Raw genomic sequence first — 22,533 nt, forward strand, 5'->3', positions numbered from 1 at the left:
TACATGAGCACTATGACAAATCATTTTCTCGAGTTGGACCGCCGTGTCAATTCCTTTGCTCCTCCGGCCAGAGATCCTGCAAGTGGCTAGAAGTTTTTAGTTAATTAGTTTTAGTTTTAGGGAATCTATAGTTTCATTTAACATTGTTTTAATCTTAGTATTTGTTTTTCCATGTTTTCTTTTACCTTCAAATGTTACATTATGTTTATTTTATGAAGCTATTGCATTATTGGTTCAATTTTATTTATGCAGTACCTACAATTATCAATAATAATATTTACTGTATGCTACTTACATAGCCTATTAGAGAAAAATATATATACACTATGGTGTGTAGTAGAGTAGCATGCATGGCAGTTCAAAAATATAAAAATAGCAAAATATAATAAACATAAACAAAACAAAATAAAAATAATAAAATAATAAAAACAAATTAGGAAGCACCCACGAAAGTGACCGTTCCAAGCTGACTGGTGTGACGAGCGTCACACAATCCATCACGGTCGTCACGCAAGCGCAATGTGACGCCCGTAACACCCTCTATCACGAGCGTGACAGCTCCAGAATAGGTGAACGTTGGTGACCGTTGGGGACACGACCGTTACCCCCCCACCTTTTTATTTTCCCCATTCATTCACCTCTTTACTCCACCCCACTCACATTCCTCCACATTTATTTTTCTCTCACCCACTCCTCTTCCAACTTCCAAAAACTTTTCCTATAAATACCTACACTCCATTTCTCCCTAAACCACATCATTCCAACAAACCACTCTATACAAATACATTTGCATCCTCTTTCCTTCTTTCAACCCACCTATCAATATGGCGGAAAACCAACAATTCGGAAATATCATCTTCCGATCTGAAGATGATAACTATCAACGAGAGCAATTCGATTGGTTTCAACAACGAGGTGTCATCTCTACCAGGTATCCTGATTTAAATTGTTTACAAGAATTAGGATTACTTCAAGGTGTGCAATGGATGCTTCGGCTTGCTGATTTAGCCTTTCTTTGCACACACAATCAACCTACTTACCCATCACTCACCTTAGAATTTTTAAGTTCTTATTCGTACACCACTCCAACCGGTGAAGATGAGTACTTAACCGGTACCGCAACTTTCTGCATGTTCAACACTGAGTACTCACTATCCCAGGATCAGTTGAGTGCCATGCTACAGTTCCCTGTAGGAGACCAAGTCCACCCAAGAATCCCTCCGAACTCACAGTGGCCCATAGACGCCTTCGACCTCTTTAGAAAAATATCTGGTGTGGAAACCGATAATTGGGATGCACTACTTGCTTCACACATACATAACCCAACCATCCGGTATTTTATCCGCATTCTGCAAAACACCATTTTCGGTCGACCCAACAACAGCAAAGTCAATGCCAAGGAATTATTCTTCCTCCACTGCGTCTTTGCAATGGATACAAAGGTAAACGGCTTCTTTCTTATTTCACCATATCCGCACCCTATGTGCTAGAGGCCGCCAACCTTTCGTGATTGGAGGATTAATAACCTCCATAGCACTTGGTTTGAATCTAGGGGACCGACTTCAAAATTTACAATCTCTGCCACCCCTATTTATGGATATAAGCTATTGTCGCTTCAGCCGCTTAATCAAAAATAGGGTAGGCGGACAGTATTATCTTATGGTGAATAACCAAGAAGTCCTAAGCATTGTTTTACCCAACATTCCCCTCACAGATGTCACCAACCCCGACCGATTCATCTACGACCTTAATGCTCCCGAAGCTACCGAGCCTACACAAGCAAACCCGGCCCCGGACGAGTTTGAAGAAATGGAGCAAGGTGATCAAGGTCTTGAACAACAGTCAGCCCCGCTTAACCCTTCCGATAATGCAACTGTTCCATCCTCCCGACATCGTCGAAGAAGAAGGCCAGCAACTAATGATGACATCATGGATGTTATTGATGCCATGCATGCGCAGAATAACGAAGTGATGCAACTGATGCGCCAGATGTAACATCAACAGGAAGCAAGGAATGCAATAACCGACCAGCGGTTCACTGATTTGCTCAACAGGTTGGATGACTTGGAAGTACGTCAATGCTCACCGGGCCCGAGAACAAGAGGACGCATGCAAAATTGAGCATATTTATTTTATTTTCCTTTCTTTTCGCTTCTCTTTAAAACATTGGGGACAATGTTTCATTTAAGTATGGGGGGAAAAACTTTGTTTCCGTTATGATTATTTATTTTCCAACATTCCTCTTTCAAGTATGTTATCTTCCCTTTCATTGTTATTTCCCTTATCTAAATATAATATAATATATTTTAAGTCGAGTCCCTAGTGTAAAAATTTTGTATTATCTTTTCCCCTCAATTTTCTTGAGCTATAAAAAAAAAATATATATATATATATATATATATATATATATATATATATATATTTTAACACTTAACACACTCAATAAGTATAAAGGTTGCTTATTTTATCAAACTTGAGTAAAATTAAGACGAAAATTATTACCGCCCCAACGCTCTAAACACCTCAACATGCTAGATCAGAAAAGTACCTATTATACCAATCCCTTGAACTTTTAGTTTTATAGTAACCCCGAGTAGTTTATACGAGAAGTCGGCACCATCTTAATAGCAAACTACGTGGAGAGCCGATGAATATAAGTGAATGATTCCCAAAACAACATAAAATATATATATAAGGAAATGCACTAATTAAGTTAGGTGATCCTTACCAGATCATTTAATCCAAAGGTTGCGGACCCTACAAAAGCACGATATGAAAGATCCATTATGAGTTGGTTCAGCTGGTATCTGGTGCTGAACTTGGTAGGGCGAACTACGGTCTGATCCCCCGCAATTTACAATGGACTAAATAACGAAGTTATCCAACTTATGTACCAGAACTTCCAGCTAAAAAGGGAATCAGAATCGCTAACCGGTTACTCCACTATGTGCGCGAAAAGATAAAGGGCTTAATGTGATTTCGCTAGAATGAAAACGGGTGAAATAAGAGTAAAAGAACTAGGATAGCTACAATAGCGTGACTCGAACTGGTTTGCATAAGGTGGGGTTATCTGAGGTTGTAACGGTAGTTGTTGATGTTGAGATTAAGCTCAGGTTATTCCTAAACAAGATTTACTTGCAACCTACTACGAATTGATGTGTGTTTGGAAATTTCATCTGGCTAGTATTTTAAACCGATTTCTACATTGAATCTTGCTTGAGGACAAGCAAAAGTCTAAGTATGGGGGAGTTTGATAACATGAAATAATATCACATTTTTGGACTCGATTTAATTAAATTATATTATTATTTGATTCGATTTATTTCATATTATTCGATATTACTTGGTATTTTCCTTCTATTTATTTCAGGTCACACTATTTGAAGCATACGTGAAAAAGAAAGAAAAAGAGGTGCAAAAAGAGGATAAAAAGCAATCCACTAAAGCCCAGCCCACAACTACAAGGAGAAGCGCTGTGATGCTGTGACGATCGCCACACAAGGTGTGACGAGCGTCACGCCCTCCTGCTAAGTGTTACGAGCGCCACACAAGGTGTGACGAGCGTCACGCCCTCCTGCTAAGTGTTACGAGCGCCACACAAGGTGTGACGAGCGTCACACCCCATTCCTATATTTTTGGCTTTGACGCGTAACAGAAGCACGTTCACCCTTTTCTTCGCTTGACCAGTTGACGTGTGACCAAAACCTACTGAAGGACGTTGGAAGAAACGGTCACTTGATGGATTAGTATAAATAGATCCAATGGTGGAACCCTGCAGAAGACTCTCTCAATTTTCCAGTTTTCGACATCGTGCATTATTTTTACTGCTTTTTAATTTTCCAGCACTCTACTTTCCTAGCAATTTTTATTTCCTTTTCTTTTCCAGTCAATTTTCAAAGCATTCAATTAATTTTCTCACAATAGTTTCTACACCGGAAACTATTGTGTAACTTTTACTGGATCTAACCTTACGTTAGATCATAGTATTTTATTCCTTCGCCTTTATTTTACTGTCTGATCGAAGATTGTGAAGAACAAATCCAACCGGTCTGTGGTGGAGTGTTCAAGCATCGAAGCTAGAAATAATCAAGATCTCTATTAATTTTACAGGTTCTTTAATTTTATTGTTTTAGTTTATATATGCTCTGTACTGCTGTTTATCTATACTGTTTGTCTGACATGGCTGTATTTAAGCATAATTATTGTTTAGGCTTGTTTAGCATGTCCGGCTAAATAAACTTAGGTATCGGTATGTAAAGTAAGCGGAATAAAGGAATCAAAACTAAGTTGGTTTAAATTTATTTAAAGATATAGTCACTCTTTTTATGGTCTCAATTTACAGGGTTAATACCAAAGTTTTTGTATGAGAGTAAAAGACATAAAGAAGTTAAAATCAATAGAACGACAGTTTGAGCTTTTAACTGGACAGTGTAAATTGGACATTAATTTTAAATCAGGGCGAAAGCAATTTTTAGAGTTAATTAAATCCTAATCATTTTCAAAAAGTATTTTTAAAGGTTAAATGTGAGGACGAGAGTTAAGCATTTAAGTTTAATCATATAATCTAAATCAACAGAGCGAGAGTTTGAGACGAGGGTGTTTAGACGGTTAGCATTTTCTTAAAAAGAGTTTCTATAGATTCTATTGTTTTCAAAAAGTGACTTTAGTTTTAACTAAATAGTGAGAGCGTACGTTAAGGTAAAATCATAGTCTATTCAACAGAGCGAGAGTTTGAGAAAAGATTTTTAATCAATAGTGTCTAATGAAAGGACTTATTTTAAAACTAAGAAACCAACGAAGATTTGATTCCCTAATTACGACGAACTACATACCGATATCCGCATTATTCGATATTTAATCTAGATCTTATTTTAGTTTTACTTTTCCCCCTAATCATCAAAGTATCATCCGCCTTAGTTTTACGAAGTAACCTTAGAAAACGGTATATCGATTCATAAGTCCCTGTGGGATCGATATCTTTTATTACTACGTGATTAGACTGTGCACTTGTAGTTAATACCCCAATAGACTCATAAAGTCGCGATAGGTCAAACATATTTTTGGTATTTTTTGGAATTAAAATAATACATAAAATAAAATGAATAAAGCATGGTCAAACTTCAAATTCAATTCAAATCAACTTGGATAAGTCCAATTGAATCATCTTGAGTCTAACATGGTCAAACAATGTTTGACAAATTTTCTCAACATTTTTTGAAACCAGAAAATATTTTTAAACAATTAAAAATGAAGGAAAATAACACAAATGGACTAAAATCTCAAATCAATTAAGAAATTGATTAGAATATTTTTCATAGACTTATCATCATCCATATGTATTAAGAAAATATTTTTGGAATTTTTGAATATCAAAAAGTATTTAAAATGAATTAAAAAATATTAAAAACAAAATAATTCACAAAAAAATATTAAATGGAATCACAAAAATAATTAAAAATCAGATTATGAAACTAGATTTTAAAAGAAATTTTTTGCAATTGGTCCCATATTTTTGTGATTCCAAATAAAAGAGTTATGAATTTTTAAAAATAAATGGAATAAAAGGAAAATAAAACAGAAATTGAAAATTATGGAAAATCAGGAAGCGTTGGATCCACATTCATTAATTGACGTGGACAATCCATTGGCTCAGAGATGCGCGCTCATGGTGAACATTAGTCAAGCGCGTTGCAAAACGTTTTAAAACAAGTCAAATGAAACAAGGACTCAAATTAGATCATGGCAGTTGGATCCAAAGGCCAAGGAGATTCCACGTGGGGACGGTGGTGGAAACCACCGTTTTCTCCGGTGAGCAAACAGAAACCGGTCACCAGTTGCAGGTTTTGCAACCTCAACCAAACTACACGTGCCTTATACCAAATTAAAGCTGGGGTGATGTACATCACCCCTGTAACCTTGGATTCCTCTCAAGATCTCTATGGAAGGAGAAATTTGAGATGGAAAATCCAGGTGTTCAATCTGAAATGCATCAATTCACAAAATTAAAGCCACCATTGGCTTGCCTCTCACACGAGGACTTCAGAGAACCAAGCAAACACAAGCAGATCACAAAATATGGTGAGATATGGATCAAAACAGTTGAGATGTAAACCTTTGAAGTGCAGCTTTGATGAGCACAATCCAACCAAATTCTTGCTTGCAGTTTGTTCTTGAGGTATGGTATGAGTGCAAGGCTAAGGAATAAGTGTTGAAGATCAACTGATTTTGTTGAAATTCAAACTTGAAAAGAGAAATGAAAATTCAAAATTCCTTTGGTGTGGTTGGGTTTCCAATTCTGCAGAGCTTCAGGTTGATTCAAGGATGAGATTTGAATGAAGTGGGGCATGTATTTATAGTTGAAGCTGATGCCAAGAGGTGAAGAATATGTGTGCATGGAGCATGTGAGGCCCAAAAGCTGGTGGATTTGCAAGCTGATAGCATAATGAATTGATTTGGACGTGTGGTTTGAGTGGCAAATGCTTGTGCATGAAGTTTCATCATGAATTCCATAATTGGGCATGAATATTCTCCTCTTCGAAAGTCACTCTTAGAAAATCCAAACATAGGAATGTGAGTAATGGTTGGAAAGGTATTGAAATAAGGAACAAAAGCTATGTTGGACAAAAATCCATTTGGAGTTTGGAAATTTACGAAAACTGGTCATGAAGTTTGATGTACAAAACATGCCTTTGAAAAATTTGCCAAAAGTGGCTAACTTCAAGCCCTCCTGTTTCAATGATGTAAGCCTCAAATGAAAACACCTCCAAAATAAAAGTTGTATATATTTTCAAGATGATTAATTTATACTTAAAGTTTGCATCATTTGGATTTTTTATGAGAAAGTTATGGGCACTTGAAGTTGGACTTTTTCAAGATTCAATGGCTTTGGTCCAAAGTGACCTATAATATTTTGTATTATCACATGTGTTTCTTTTAGGATTATGAAATTTTGTCCAACATAACATTTGAATTATACATCTCAAACTTTCCGATGCAATTGGTCTCACCTCAAAATAATAAAAAATGAAAGAGTTAGGTCCTTGGGAAGTTGACCTAAAATTAGGGTTTCAGTCAAAATGACCTATAATGTTTTGAAATGAATGATGACCTTACAAGTTTCAAATGGATTTTTGATGAACATGAAAGTTGTTCATGTGGTTCTTAATAACATTGTTACCTTTGGGGTCATCTTCATTTGACAAACACATCAAGAGTTAGGTCTCAGTGGATTTCAATTTAGTTAGATGACTTGACTGGTCAACTTCTCAAGTCCAAACTTCAAATCTTAGTGAATGAATGATTGAGGACACTCACATAGGATCATATATGCATAAAATGATGAATGAAAAAACTTAACTTGATTGAATTTGATCATAGGTTGAGGTTGCTTCATGAGCAAGGCACAGTCAATGCACAGTTGAATTAGGGTTTCCTTGGGAAACAATCCTCAAGCCCCTTGGTGTATCTTGATCAAATTGACAAATTGAGATACTTGGGAGACATATATGATGATATAGAGATTTGGGAACCATTGTCATGCTTGCTTTCATCTTCATCTAGCCATTTCATTGAGCATAGGGGCCTCCTAGGAGCAAGGGATCTCATGATTGCTTAAGCTTCAAAACAAACAAGTTAGTGACGTATTTTTGTGATTTTGGTTAGTAATCAAAATAAGAAAAACAATAATATACAATTCAAGCATTCTTGGTGGTCTCAAATCACTCACACAAGTCCCAACCCAAGAGTAAAGGAGCCGAGAGGTTATGATCCTTGAGGCAAATGCAATGAATAACGATGTGATGCCATGAGGGATCTTAGGGTCAAAATTAGGGTCTTATAATATCTACATAGCGGAAAAGCCATCCAGTCATTAGGTAAGCAAGACATCACTTTATCTTGTCCTTACGATTCACCTACTCAGAACCACCTGAAAAATAATCAACAACATGGGGTGAGATAATAATCTCAGTGGGTTCCCTATCTTATGGGTCCACTCGGATCTACAGGGTTTTCTAATCAATAATCAACTCAAGTCAACAAGGGAATGAAGACTTAAGCGATGGGGAAACTAACTCGCAATGTATGTCAACATGCACCTGAGTTCTCACAACTCAACCACGATCATTATTCAGATCATGAAACATCAATTCCCGGACGGACTTACGTCTAAGCCAGGTCCGATTCATGCATGCTCGTATGATTCGACTTTCGCGGTGGATATCGGGTCCTCTATGAGGCTTAATCCTCAGTTCAAGCGACTGTCACCCATATGGGCCTCTAACCCACTTAGGGTATTTTTCACCGTATGGGCCTCTAACCCACTTAGGTGTCCACCTTTCCCCCATGTCCGTCGTGGTCGGGGCTCAAACCCAATTGAGGCTCGAATCATCGGTCTCACATCCCAATGCTTACTCATCTAAGCATACCAAATAGAGATGTGCCCCATCAAAGAAAACACACATTCTGAATACATGATCAGTTCCACAAATCATCGGTTCCACAATTCATAACAAGATCCATCGATCTCAAGTGACTTCATTCACCATAATACACAAGCAATAACATGACATGTTCCATATAATGCGTCTCATTCTCAATCATGACAACAATTCGTCCACGACCTCCACATAAGCGTCGTACAAATGAATATTGTCATCCAATGTTATCTAAGTTATAAACCTCACTCATGACCTAATACCAATCCTAGGTTAACTTACTATATTCATCATGTAATTTTCACTATTAACATGTATTCAACATAAGCATTGAAGGAGAATAGCGATCCAAAACGCAGCGGAATTTAAAATTTTCTCCTTTAGTGATCCTTACGAATGGGCATGATCAGTGATAGAACGTTACCTCTTGTGACGATTGAAACCTTTGATGCAGATCTACGGAGCGATCACGAACGTTGAACGATGACAATGCCTCTACTCAGTCCACACGAACGGATTTCTTCAATCTCAGTGCTAGCTGCTACGAATGAAGGCTTTGAGTGTGTGTGTGTGTGTGAGAGAGAGAGAGAGAGAGAGAGAGAGAGAGAGAGAGAGAAACGAAATTGCAACTAGACAAATGCTTCTGCGTAAGGGTTCTATTTATAGAACCACTTGTGTGGGCTATAAGCTAAAAAGCCCACTTAAGTGTATGTGGCCCATATCTTATAATATACCAAAATTACTTAAGTGCGTGGTACCTTACCATATTTCGTATTCTACTTAAGTACATTGTACCTTATGATGTTCTACAATTCACTTAAGTGCACCGTACCTTACGATGTTCCTTAGTTACTCTATCTCTCATCAATCCGTCCTTTTGTGTGTAACCCTGTAGGTTTTCGCGGCATTGGCAATCACATTAAATCATGCATTTAACATAATAAACAGTGAGCGGTATCTAGCAACACATCACTGCTACCCAAGACACGAAAATGTCATGTGATCTGACAAATCCTTCTATGATAATACTTGTGTGTATAATTATCCTTTTGCCCTTATGTCTATATTGAACACAAGGCATAGACCGTGTCATCCTTGTCCAGTTCAATATTGGGCCCATAGACATTTATCCTGTTATGTAGGATGGGCGAATTCCATCTAGGTCACTCATGTCCCTTAGCATGCTTCTTGGAGTACCCATCAACTGTCTTTATGGTCATCCAGTTACGGACAACGTTTGATCAGCAACAAGGCACTCAACTCTACATTTAGGGTCCATAGTGGTTTCAGGTCGAAGGGTGGTATACACCATTATCACCATGAGAATAACTTATGACACTTTGCATAACATTCTATATATTATTCTCATAGCGGGTCAATCCAGTATAAATATTACTCTTAATATTCATACATATGTTTAAGACTTGATAACTCCTTATCCATGATCCATGAGATGTGATCATCAGTCTATATACATAATAGTCTTTATGCTTTAATGTTATCCCACTTCACAATAAAGCTCGACTATGGATACTTTAAGAATAATGTCCTTATGTTTAATGTGATCTCATGATTAAGTCACACTTGATACATTAAACGGACTAGCTATTCTAGGGACTTTATTAAACAAACATAATAAAGAAAAAGCTTTTTTATTATTAATAAATAATTCGATACAAGTACCAAAAGTATTGGCCTCTAGGGCTTACACCAACAATCTCCCACTAGCACTAGAGCCAATCAGGCATACCCCTAATGCCCATAGATCTAGTATGGCCATCATGCTTCTGCTGCGCAAGAGGCTTTGTCAGTGGGTCAACAATATTGTTAAGTGTAGGTACTCTGCATATTTTCACATCTCCTCTATCTATCATCTCTTGAATGAGGTGATAACGCCTAAGTATGTGTTTGGATCGTTGGTGAGATCTAGGTTCCTTAGCTTGTGCGATAGCACCATTGTTATCACAATAGAGACCAATGGGATCCACAATGATAGAAACTATGCCAAGTTCACTAATGAACTTTTTGATCCAAACAGCTTCCTTTGATGCACTTGAGGCAGCAATATACTCGGCCTCGGTTATAGAATCATCAATTGTATCTTGCTTTGAACTTTTCCAGCTCACAGCGCCACCGTTTAAGCAAAACACATAACCAGATTACGATCTAAAGTCATCCTTATCTGTCTGGAAGCTAGCATCGGTGTATCCAATTACAGCCAGCTCTTCCTGGCCTCCATATATCAAGAATGAATCCTTATTCCTTCTCAAATACTTCAGGATATTCTTGACAGCTACCCAATGAACATCACCAGGATCAGATTGGTACCTACTTGTTGCACTTAAAGCATACGAGACATCTGGTCGAGTACATAACATGACATACATGATAGATCCTATTGCAGATGCATATGGAATCTTATTCATGTGATCCCCTTCTTCCTTAGTTGAAGGGGATTGTGTTTTTGATAGACACATACCATGTTGCATAGGTATGAATCCTTTCTTGGAATCATGCATATTAAAGCGTCTCAGCACTTTGTCTATGTATGTACTCTAACTTAGGCCAAGCAGTTTTTGTGATCTATCTCTATAGATTCTGATTCCTAATATATAGGCTGCTTCACCTAGGTCCTTCATAGAACAACATTTCCCCAACCAAGACTTTACTTGTTGTAGGGTAGGGACATCGTTTCCAATGAGTAATATGTCATCTACATATAATACCAGGAAAACGATCATGCTCCCACTAACCTTATTGTAGACACAAGGCTCATCTTCGTTCTTGATGAATCCATATTGTTTTATTGTTTCATCAAAACTAAGATTCCAGCTTCTGGAAGCTTGTTTCAATCCATAGATTGATCTTTGTAACTTACATATCTTTTGGGCTTCTTCAGGTATGTAAAATCCTTCAGGTTGTGTCATGTACACATCCTCAAGAAGATTCCCATTAAGGAAATCAGTTTTGACATCCATCTGCCATATTTCATAATCATGATACGCAGCGATAGTAAGTAAAATCCAAACAGATTTAAGCATTGCAACTGGTGAAAAGGTTTCATCATAGTCAACCCCATGAATTTGTTTATATCCTTTTGCAACCAGTCTTGCCTTATAGGTATGTACCTTACCATCCATGTCAGTCTTCTTTTTAAAGACCCACTTGCATCCTACAGGGTTAACTCCTATAGGAGGCTCTACCAAGGACCAAACCTGGTTTGTATACATGGAATCCATTTCAGATTTCATGGCTTCTAGCCACTTCTTAGACTCGGGACCAGTTATGGCCTCTTGGTAGGTCATAGGCTCATCTTGATTCATGAATAATACATCACCTTGATCAGTTATGAGATATCCATATCTCTCAGGTAGGTGACGTATCTTGCTTGACCTACGCTGGTCTTGTTTTACTTGAGCAGGTTGCTCTTCCACAACTACTTGTGTTTCCTGCTCTAATTCCTCCATAGGTGTATCAATGCTTTGTGATTCTTTAATTTTTTCAAGCTCTACTTTCCTCCCACTGATTCCTTTAGAAATAAAATCCTCTTCTAAGAAAACTCCAGTTCGAGCGGCAAACACTTTGCCCTCAGAAGGATTGTAGAAGTAATACCCTATTGTTTCTTTAGGATACCCCACAAATAAGCATTTGTCAGATTTGGGCTCAAGCTTAGTTGAAATTTGTCGTTTCACATAAACTTCACTACCCCAAATCTTCATGTAAGACATATGTGGTTTCTTACCACTCCATATCTCATATGGTGTCTTCTCAACCTTTTTGGATGGAACACGGTTAAGTGTGTTAGTTGTTGTCAATAGTGCATGTCCCCAAAAGGAGTTTGGAAGATCGGCGTGACTCATCATGGATCGGACCATGTCTAACAGGGTTCGATTTCTTCTCTCAGATACACCATTCCATTAGGGTGTTCCAGGAGGAGTAAGTTGGGATAGGATCCCACACTCTTTCAGATGGTCATCAAACTCTAGGCTTAAATACTCACCACCTTGATCTGATCGAAGAGTTTTAATATTCTTACCTAGTTGGTTTTATACTTCATTCTTGAATTCCTTGAACTTTTCAAAGGACTCTGATTTGTGTTTCATTAAATACACATAACCATATCTACTGAAATCATCAGTAAATGTGATGAAGTACTGAAAACCTCCTCTGGCTGGTATGTTTAGTGGTCCACATACATCAGTATGTATGAGGGCCAAAAGATCATTAGCTCTTTCATCTTTTCATGTGAATGGAGACTTTGTCATCTTTCCAATTAAACAAGATCTACATGTCTCATATGATTCATAATCAAAAGAGTCTAAGAGTCCATCTTTATGGAGTTTGGAAATGTGTTTCTCATTTATGTGGCCTAATCGACAATGCCAAAGGTAAGTTGGATTTAACTCATTAGGTTTCATTCTTTTAGTATTAATGTTATAAATAGGCATTTCAAGATCAAGGACATATATTCCATTGTTCATTTGTGCAGTAGCATAGAATATATCATTCAAATAAATTGAGCAACAATTGTTCTTTATTATAAATGAAAAACCAAACTTGTCCAAACAAGAAACGAAAATAATATTCCTGCTAATTGCAGGCACATAATAACAGTTCTCTAACTGAATTATTAAACCACTAGGTAAAGTCAATACATAAGTTCCTACGGCTAAAGCAGCAACCTTTGCTCCATTGCCAACCCGTAGGTCAACTTCACCTTTTGCCAAATCTCTACTCCTTTTTAGCCCCTGCACATTTGTACAAATGTGAAAACCGCACCCAGTATCTAATACCCATGATGCAGAAGTATAGGCTGAAGAGAATATGGAATGAACTTTCGAAGTTGGGATACATGAAAAACATCATGCATTTATGATAGAGAAGGTGGTAAGGCTAATATGTAGGCTACTTCTCCAATCCTCTCTATAATCCGGTATGGCCCTATGTATCTCGGACTTAGCTTCCGTGACTTAAACGGTCCTTTCAGTCTCAACCTCGGAGTCACCTTCAAAAATACATGATCACCTTTATCAAATTCCAATGGTCTTCTCCTGTGATCCGCATAGCTCTTTTGGCGATCTTGCGCTTTCTTCATCTTATCACAAACCATCCTTATACTTTCGGTAGTCTCTTGAATAATCTCTGGTCCTAAGATCCTTTCTTCACCAAGTTTCGTCCAACATAGATGTGTCCTACATTTTCGTCCATATAAGGCTTCATAAGGAGCCATCCTGATAATTGCATGATGTAAGACCCCAATTTTTGCCCTAAGATCCCTCATGGCCTCAAGGCATCATGTCATATCAATCATTGCCTCGAGGATCATTGTGCACCTTTGCTTGCCTCCTAGTGGGTGGGTATATTGTGAGTGTGATTCTTGATCACCAAGCATGTATTGCCTTTGTATATCATTGCTTTTCATTTGTTTACTAACCAAAAGTACAAAAATATTGTCATCTAACCTTGTTTCTTGCAGATGAAGCAAACTAGGTCAAAATAGTCAAATCAGTCATTGAGCAATGGATGGTGACCATTCTTGAAGAATTTGGGCACCATGATCATTCATCAAGGATTCATATAAGTTGTGATATCATTTGGTATCAAGATCTCAAAAGAAAGAGGGTTGAAATTCCTCAGAACTTGGCTCAGTCAACCAAAACCCTAGCAAAGTCAACTGTGGTCAACTGTGCATTTAATCAGAGATTGGAAGGTGTGAGACGGCTTGAGAGGTCTCATTCATGTCCATATAAGCTTCATTTGGCATTTCAAAGATCAAGGTTGAAGGATTGGAGGTCAGACAAAAAGTTTCCCAAAATGGAAATGACTTGTAATTTTCACCTGCCCAAAATGGAAAGTCATGCTCCTCAAAATTATATCATGAACCAAGCTTCAAATCAAAATTTGTCCAACATGAAAGTTGAAGAGCTTGATCTTGCCTTTCCAAAAAGTCCAAGAACACTCATTTCTCATATATGGTTGGCAAGTTATGATCAAATCATTTTCAGAAAATGCATAAATTCAAAGTGGCATAACTTTCACATGGAATGGTCAAATGGGATGGGTCTTCTTTGAGCAAACCCCATTTGATGTGTACTATCCAAATCCATCATCACATTTCACCAAAAACCTTCACATAAAAAGGTCATTTTTGAAGTGAACCATTTAAATTTTGGTGGGAAAAAAGGCCAAATTTCAAAGTACAAGGAATTTCCATATGAAACCAATTGGAATAGCTTCTAAATGTGATTTATGGTTTGCTTCAAGTGAAAAATTATTGTTACATTGCATGGAAGTGCATGAGGGAAAATTGGACAAATTTCCATAACAAGCTTCATTTTGCTAATCATCCAAATTTGGTTAAACATGATTAAGGCATGGATTAAGAGATGGTATAAAAGCTTAATCATAACAGAAAACGAAATCAACAATCACAATTCAGATCAAAATCACAAAATTCTCCAATTCTCTCAAAAATCTCACAATTTCACACACACACTTTTTCATTGTTCATCAAGAATTCGTGATTTCTCTTGCTTCTTTTTGCTTTGATCATCATCCACAGGTGATTTTGGAGTTCTGTTTGTGGCAATTGGAGAGGGAATCGTGCTGAAACCAACTGTTGCAACCTTGAGCTCATCAATGGCAGCTGGCAAATTCTTCATGTTCGTGCGTTCCTGAGCTAAACGATCACCTCCGTTCATCTTCTACATCAATATAAGCCATCTGTTTCACACAATCGAGGCAAAACTCGCACGGATTCCTCACTGCATAATCATAAGGTAAATTTTTGAAATCTTCGATTCTTGAAATCAACATGTGGCTTAGGTAGAGTGTGCAACATAGAGTAATCTGATGCTTGAATCGCGCGATTTCATCCATTATTCATCAAGAAATCTTGAATTAAAGTTTGGATAGCAAAACTATTTTTGATCGAATCTTTTCGTATGTTGATTGCTGGACAAAATTGATTGCATATTCATGATCCTCGTTGCACGCTGATTCCAACCATATATGGTTTATGCATTTCCATGGAGGTTTGGTCATGTTGATGTTTTCAGCTCAAGAACATGAAGAACGCGTGAGTTTCTGGAAAAGGAACGCGTTTGATCTTGCTTTGGCCTGTTTCCATTTCAAAAACCTGTTTACCGCGCGAATTAACCAATCATGAGGCGCCACTGCATTAATTGAAACGGGGCGTTTTGCCCCTGGCGCGCATGAATTACAAAAATGCCACTCAGCATTTATCCAATTTCATTTAAATGTTAATATTTATTTCATATTTTAACCAAACTTCTAAAAATCATATTAAATCCATTTTTGATCCAAATTGGATGGGGATTTTTGTGTTGAGCTCCAAATTTCCTCTAGTTTTTTTTAGGCATGATAATGAAAGTTGTGCCTGGTGATTTTTTGGTTTGGCCTAGTGATCTTTGACATGTATGCATTATACATATGTTTTACCATGTTGATCATGAAATAATCATGCATTATCCAAAATGAATGAAATTATACAGGCATAATCTTGACTCTTTCCTGGTAATTTTGATGTATAGTTTGCTATTTTTGAGTCCCTGGTTAGAGAGATATGATGTGATCTTCATGAGTGTGACAATGTGTGTCACACTATGTTATGCCATGTTCCTAATTTTATTTTCCATACCTATACTATGCCTATGGCTCTGAATTTTTGCATATGATATCATATGTATGTCTAGTTTCACTATGATTTTTTGTGGATGTGATTGATCCATTTCCTATTTGATTGGGATTTTTGTTGGCTGTTTAGTCATTTTAGGGTTTTTCTTGAGTAGTTCACTTACATATCTTGTAAAATCCTCATCCCTTATCATATGAAGATGAAATTTGGTGGAGTGTTTCTTGACATGTTTAACTCCATCTTGGATTTGGTCCCATTCATTTCGTATTTGTTTTCACTGTTTTACACTTGATTGAAGTTGACACATGATTTGTGACCTTGTTTAGGTTGATTTTTTCATACCATGACTTCCTGATTTAGTTCCCCTACTTCCACTTGTCCAAATGCTATGAAATTTGATATGCAGCTCATTGAATGTGTTCTGTTTAAAATGGAATTTTTGTGGAATTTATTGAGCTGTTTTGGCATTTGTTTGATTGTAATCATTCTGTTTACTCACATGTGGTTCACACTTGCTTACTTTGACCTAAATTGTGCATGAAATGAAATTGGTGTATTGTTTTGATATGAGACCAATTAGACTTTCTTCTTAATTGAATTATCTTGGTTTTGATCATGTTTCACTTGCTGTTTTAAGATTTTCCCTCCTTTTTGACCCTAGGCTTGTCCTAGTGGTCTTACTTCTCATGTTTGAGTTTGACTTTGACTTTTCAGGTTAAGAAGCAAAGTGCTTTAAAGGAATTAATGCAAGTTGATTGAGTTGTTTCATTTGACTATTGTAAACTAACTTGTTTGTTTTGTAGGGTGCTTAGCTCATTTGAGCTTTGAGCTTTGTGCTTTGCACATTGCATCGTTTGATTGTACATTATCTGTTGGTTCATTACCTTGTTGGTTTTGACTTTGTGATTGGGATACTGATTATATTTGATTGATTTCAGGTACCATAGTCGCTTTAGTTCTTTTGAGAACTTGCATTGCTTTGCTTGTATAGCATTTGCATTGAGGTAGACTCTCTTGTCTCCATGTAGTCTGGAAGACCTGGCTTGTTATTTAGCTAGGCAACTGTCTGAAGTCCTCCTTAAGAGGCGATGTTTGTGATTGTTTAACTTTGTCCCCAAGCAGGTAAAGACCTCATGTGAGGCAATTGGTAGACAAAAGAGATATGTAGCCTATCTCCTACTATTCTGTGAGTCACTCACAATGCTCACACTACTTGTGTTTGATGCATGTTGAGTAAAAGCCCAAGATCTATCGAGTCTAACTTGGGGAGAGAGTTCCATCTTTCTGAACTCCCCCACCTTCTGATATTCAACACTCTCCCGGACCAGGGATAAGAGTGATGAGGCACACCCCTCATATCCTTTCATCTGCTTCACCTTGGCTCTCAATGTCAAGGTTAAGAGCGCCATTTACCCTATTCCAGTGGACTGTTAAGTCTAACCCTTTGATTGAGCCTAATTGTTTGGTTATAGTGGGTGCTAAATGACTTTGTTGATTGATTGCTTATTGCATTTGTACATGTTTGCATTGCTTGCCTTTGTGCACTTATCATCACTGATTGTTCATTATTGCATGATCATCATTGCATATCTTTGTGATCTATGTTTGTTTGCCCATTGAGGATAATTGTAAGTCCATGTTGATTGGCTTTTGTTCCCATGATATGGAAGGATAGAGTGTAAGGCCTCATTGGTCACTCATATCTTCTTTGCTCTTGTTTGTAGTGTGAGAGGATGCAATTGCAAGTCCCTGTGATGTGGCATTTGTATTCCTATGACCATACTTTGGAGGTTGGTATAAGTCCAGATAGATTGGCATCCGACATCCAAGTTTTGTTTACTTTAGGAGGTTGGTGTAAATCCAGTTATTGGTATCCGATATCCGCTTTTGTTTGTGAGATTGGTATAAGACCATTGATGGCATCCGGTATCACCTTGCTTTTTTTGCTTGATTTGTTTTGTTGCCCATTCCTAAGGACACACTTGAATCATCTTCTATATGATTTCAAGAGGTGAACCTCTCTAAGAAGTTTTATATTCCATCATCCATACCCTCTTTGTCCTAAACTTTTTCACACTTGACTTTCAAAAACTTTGACTTGTTGTGCAAACATTCTCACCTCTTTTTAAATTAGAAACCTGGACCATAAGTCCTTGACTTTTTCAAACTTCACTTTTCATAACACTTCTTTGAATCAATCTTAATCATACTTTGACCATACTTTGTGAATAATCATAATCAATTAACTTCACCCATTCAATTGTTTTGGCTTTGTCCATTGTTAATATGTTTTCATACATTAGCCGTAGGTTTTAATTACCATAGTGGTTGATGTAAATCTTACCTTATCCTTAGTGAGTTGATTGTAAGTCTTCCATACTTATTATAGGGTTAACCCCTCACTAGTATGTTGAAGTCGTCCTCGCATGGTGGATTGTTGATGTTGGTTGAGTTTTCTCCCATTGATAATGAAAAGCCTTAGTGCTTGTGTTTTAAAATTGAACTCACAAATTTTTGGAAATCTTTTAGCCGAACTACGGCGTTTTGATCCTTACCTTTGATGGAAGGTACGTAGGCAACGGGTTCATCCGTTCGAACACAAAAATAACTAACTTGTATATTCTTTTCTCATCATCCCATTCATGTTTGCACGATATGTCAAAATAAATAAACATTTTCTTGTACAACAAGTGTGAAAAGGGCTCCCTAGGAGTACCTAGGACGTGATGGGTGCCTAACACCTTCCCATTGCGTAATTTACCCCTTACCCAGATTCTCTGATCTTTTTCATTAGTTTTCTACGTGTAAAACTTCTTAGGTTTTTGTTCGCTTTTTAACCAGTCCTTAGGATAAATAAAAGTGCGGTGGCGACTCGATTCATTGTATGCATTGCTTATGGTTTAATCAATAAATCATATAGCGACGAATACACCGCTATAGAAAAGTGGCGACTCTGCTGGGGATCAGGATCAGACCTTCCCTGGTGGTATTGCCTACTTTTCACCTTTGTTGTATGATATTGTTATGTGTTATTTGACATATTTTTGTACAATTTGGGATAACTGTATTGATTGTAATGCTTGAATTGCTTGATATACAATTGCTGTTTGCTTTGGTGATCTCTGTGAGATGAGTTCTATACCCGAACTCGAGTGCACTCTAGGATAGGAGAATGGCGTAGTCTTGTTGACTGGTGTGGAGTATTCCTTAGCCAGTTGACTTGCGAGTCCATTCACTTGGTGGAGGTCATGTTGGATTGATAATGTCACACAAGTTATTTGTGGTTAGGCATTATTCGTTCAATCATGTGCCTTAGAAGCCAAGGACCTTAGTTTACCAAACCCATCTTGGCCTATTTTTAGGACGTAGTGCGGAGGTCGTTCAGATGTAAGATCTGATGCGATTGTTACGCGATACTACACTCATAAGAGTCTCTCTTGAGAATATTTTTGGAATACAAGTATTCGTTCCTCCGATAATATCCGAGAGATGGGACGATGATTATGGGAACCTCTGGTAGAACATGTCTGGCAGGTTTAAACCCTAGTACACTCCCTTTGGGTGGTTCTTAACCGAGACTCCATGCTCGTGACTTTCAGCAAACCCGTGATTCGTGGTTGAGTCGTTCAAACATCGTTAATATCAATGGAACTTGGGTATTGATAAGGTGTAAAACCTAAATCTACCAAAATGGATGATTGATATTAAGGATGTTAGAGCCGGTTCATGTACCGTTAATATCAATGGAACTTGGGTGTCGATAAGGTGAAAACCTAAATCCACCAAAATGGATGATTGATATTAGGGGATACAATGAGCTTTCCCACGACCTTTGTTTGGTGTGCTTTGCTTGATCCTTGAGTGTGATTGTCGCATTCATGCATTCATGCATTCATCTGCACTTCATGTCATCAAAAAAAAAAGAGAAATTTTCAAGGAACTTAAAGGGTTTATTTGCAAAATTTTCAGACATGGAAAGACCAAAAAGGCATACAAAGAAGTACAGCTTTAAGCAGCCCGATGTGAAAGAGTTAAGGAATCTGACATCTTATGTATTAGATCCCTTGGGTTTCAAAGCTCGTTATGGGAAGCTTCTGCCTCTGTTGACTACTCAGGTTGATGAGGGATTGATGAGTACTCTAGCTCAGTTCTATGATCCTCTGTATCACTGCTTCTCATTCCCGGATTTCCAGTTATTGCCTACCTTGGAGGAGTATTCTCACATTATTGGGATCCCTATTCTGGATCAGGTGCCGTTCAGTGGCCTAGAGAGTATTCCGACCGCTCGAGAGATTGCTGATTTGTTGCACATAGATGAAGCTTTGATCAAAGCTAATCTGACTACCAAAGGTGGAATTCAGGGTCTTCCGTCCGAGTTCCTCGTCGCTCAAGCTACCATCTATGGGAAGGCCATGAGTGAGGATGCCTTTGAGGCTTTGTTTGTGTTGCTCATCTATGGGTTGGTCTTATTCCCCAACTTCGACAAATTCGTGGACATGAACGCCATTAGGATCTTCTCAGTTCTTAATCCCGTTCCGACTTTGTTGGGTGATGCCTATGTCTCTTTGCACCTGAGGAATGCAAAGGGTGGAGGAGTTATCGTTTGCTGTCTACCTCTGCTGTACAAGTGGTTTATTTCGCACTTGCCGCAGACTCTTGCCTTCAAGGAGAACAAGGGATGTCTACGGTGGTCTCAGAGACTTATGTCTCTCACTAATGATGATATCTCTTGGTATGATCGCGTGTATGATACCGTCCAGATCATTGACTATTGTGGTGAATTCCCTAATGTGCCTCTTCTTGGTACATGTGGTGGGATCAGCTACAATCCCATGCTCGCACGTCGTCAGCTTGGGTTCCCCCTAAAGGATAAACCTCATAACATTCTGTTAGAAGGTGTATTCTTTCAGGAGGGTAAAGATCCCCAAGGCCTGAAAGCCAGATTTGTCTGCGCTTGGCGCAAGATCTGCAAGAAGAGTAGGAATGAGCTAGGTCCGAAGAATTGCATTGCTTTGGAGCCTTATACTTCTTGGGTCAGACAGAGAGCTGCCACTTACTTGATGCCATACGATCATCCGAGACCTACACCGTTGGATGTGGCTGGGCCTTCAACCCTCCCTACCCAACGTATAGAGGAGTTGAGAGAGGAAGACCTTTCACGTGCTTGGATCCGTGAAAGAGAGGAATTGTTGCAGCAGCTCAAGGAGAAGGATGCTCTGATTGAGTTTCTCGAGCATCGAGTGATCGACGATCCCAACGACACTTGGACTTCCTTACTTCCTCAGTCTTCCAAATTCTGGAAAAGGAAGTATGATCGGCTTGCTAAGGAGAAAGCAGATATGGAAGCTGCCTATGAGAGAGAGATCAAGAAGCTGTGTGTTTCTCGTCTTCCAGCATCCCGAGCTACTAGGGATCCATAGGATGTTATTTTCCTTTTCTCCTTGTAATTGAATCAAAAATGTTGTACTTCTTTGTCTCGATATATTGAATGAGATGTTTTCCATAATGATAATAAATGCTTAAAAATTCAAGATTTACAAATAATACCCTAAGGGTTCCTTGAAAATAAATAAAGCATCTGCACAAGCATTTCACGCATCATTTTGCATAAGCAGGTACCTTGTTTTCTGGTCTTCTTGTGCTGACTCTGTGTTCTTCATTTATTTTAAAGACAAGCTGACTCACTGGTACTATACGAGAGCAAATTCTGCCAGAGTTATGGATCAGCTAGAGCAAGAGAACAGAGAACTGAAGGAAGAGGTCGCCATGCGTGGCGCTTTGATGGAGCAACTCCTTGCTGCTCAGAATCAGCCTGCTCAACCGCCTGCAACTCCTGTTCAGAGGACTGTCGTCTCTGAAATTGTAGCTCCGTCTGCGCCAGCCGCCAGTGCTCATTTTGGGTCTCACGCCATGCCAGCCGGGTTCCCTTGGGGTATGCCTCCAGGTTTCATGCCTGATATTCCTGCTCCAACTTTTGCTCATATGCCGGCATCTAGCCCGGTCCCTGTTGCTGCTCCTCCTGTCGTGCATACTATGCCGAGGGTTGAAGATACCATCTACCATTCCGAGCCGTCTGAGGGCCCGGACGTTAATGAGAAGATGGACGCCATGAATGACCAATTCCTTGAGATGAGGAAGGAATTGAAGACCCTCAGAGGTAAAGATCTTTTCGGCAAGTCTGCTGCCGAATTATGCCTAGTTCCCGGTGTGAAAATACCGATAAAATTCAAAGTACCTGACTTTGAAAAATACAAGGGGAACACCTATCCACTTGCTCACCTGGTCATGTACGCCAGGGAGATGTCAACCCAGACCGATAATGATCAGCTGTTGATTCATTATTTTCAAGACAGTTTATCAGGTGCCGCACTCAGATGGTACATGAGCTTAGACAGTGCCAATATCAGATCCTTCAACGACCTTGGCGAAGCCTTCGTCAAG

This window comes from Lathyrus oleraceus, chromosome 6 (assembly GCF_024323335.1).
Source record: "Lathyrus oleraceus cultivar Zhongwan6 chromosome 6, CAAS_Psat_ZW6_1.0, whole genome shotgun sequence".
In the NCBI taxonomy this organism is placed as follows: domain Eukaryota; kingdom Viridiplantae; phylum Streptophyta; class Magnoliopsida; order Fabales; family Fabaceae; genus Lathyrus; species Lathyrus oleraceus.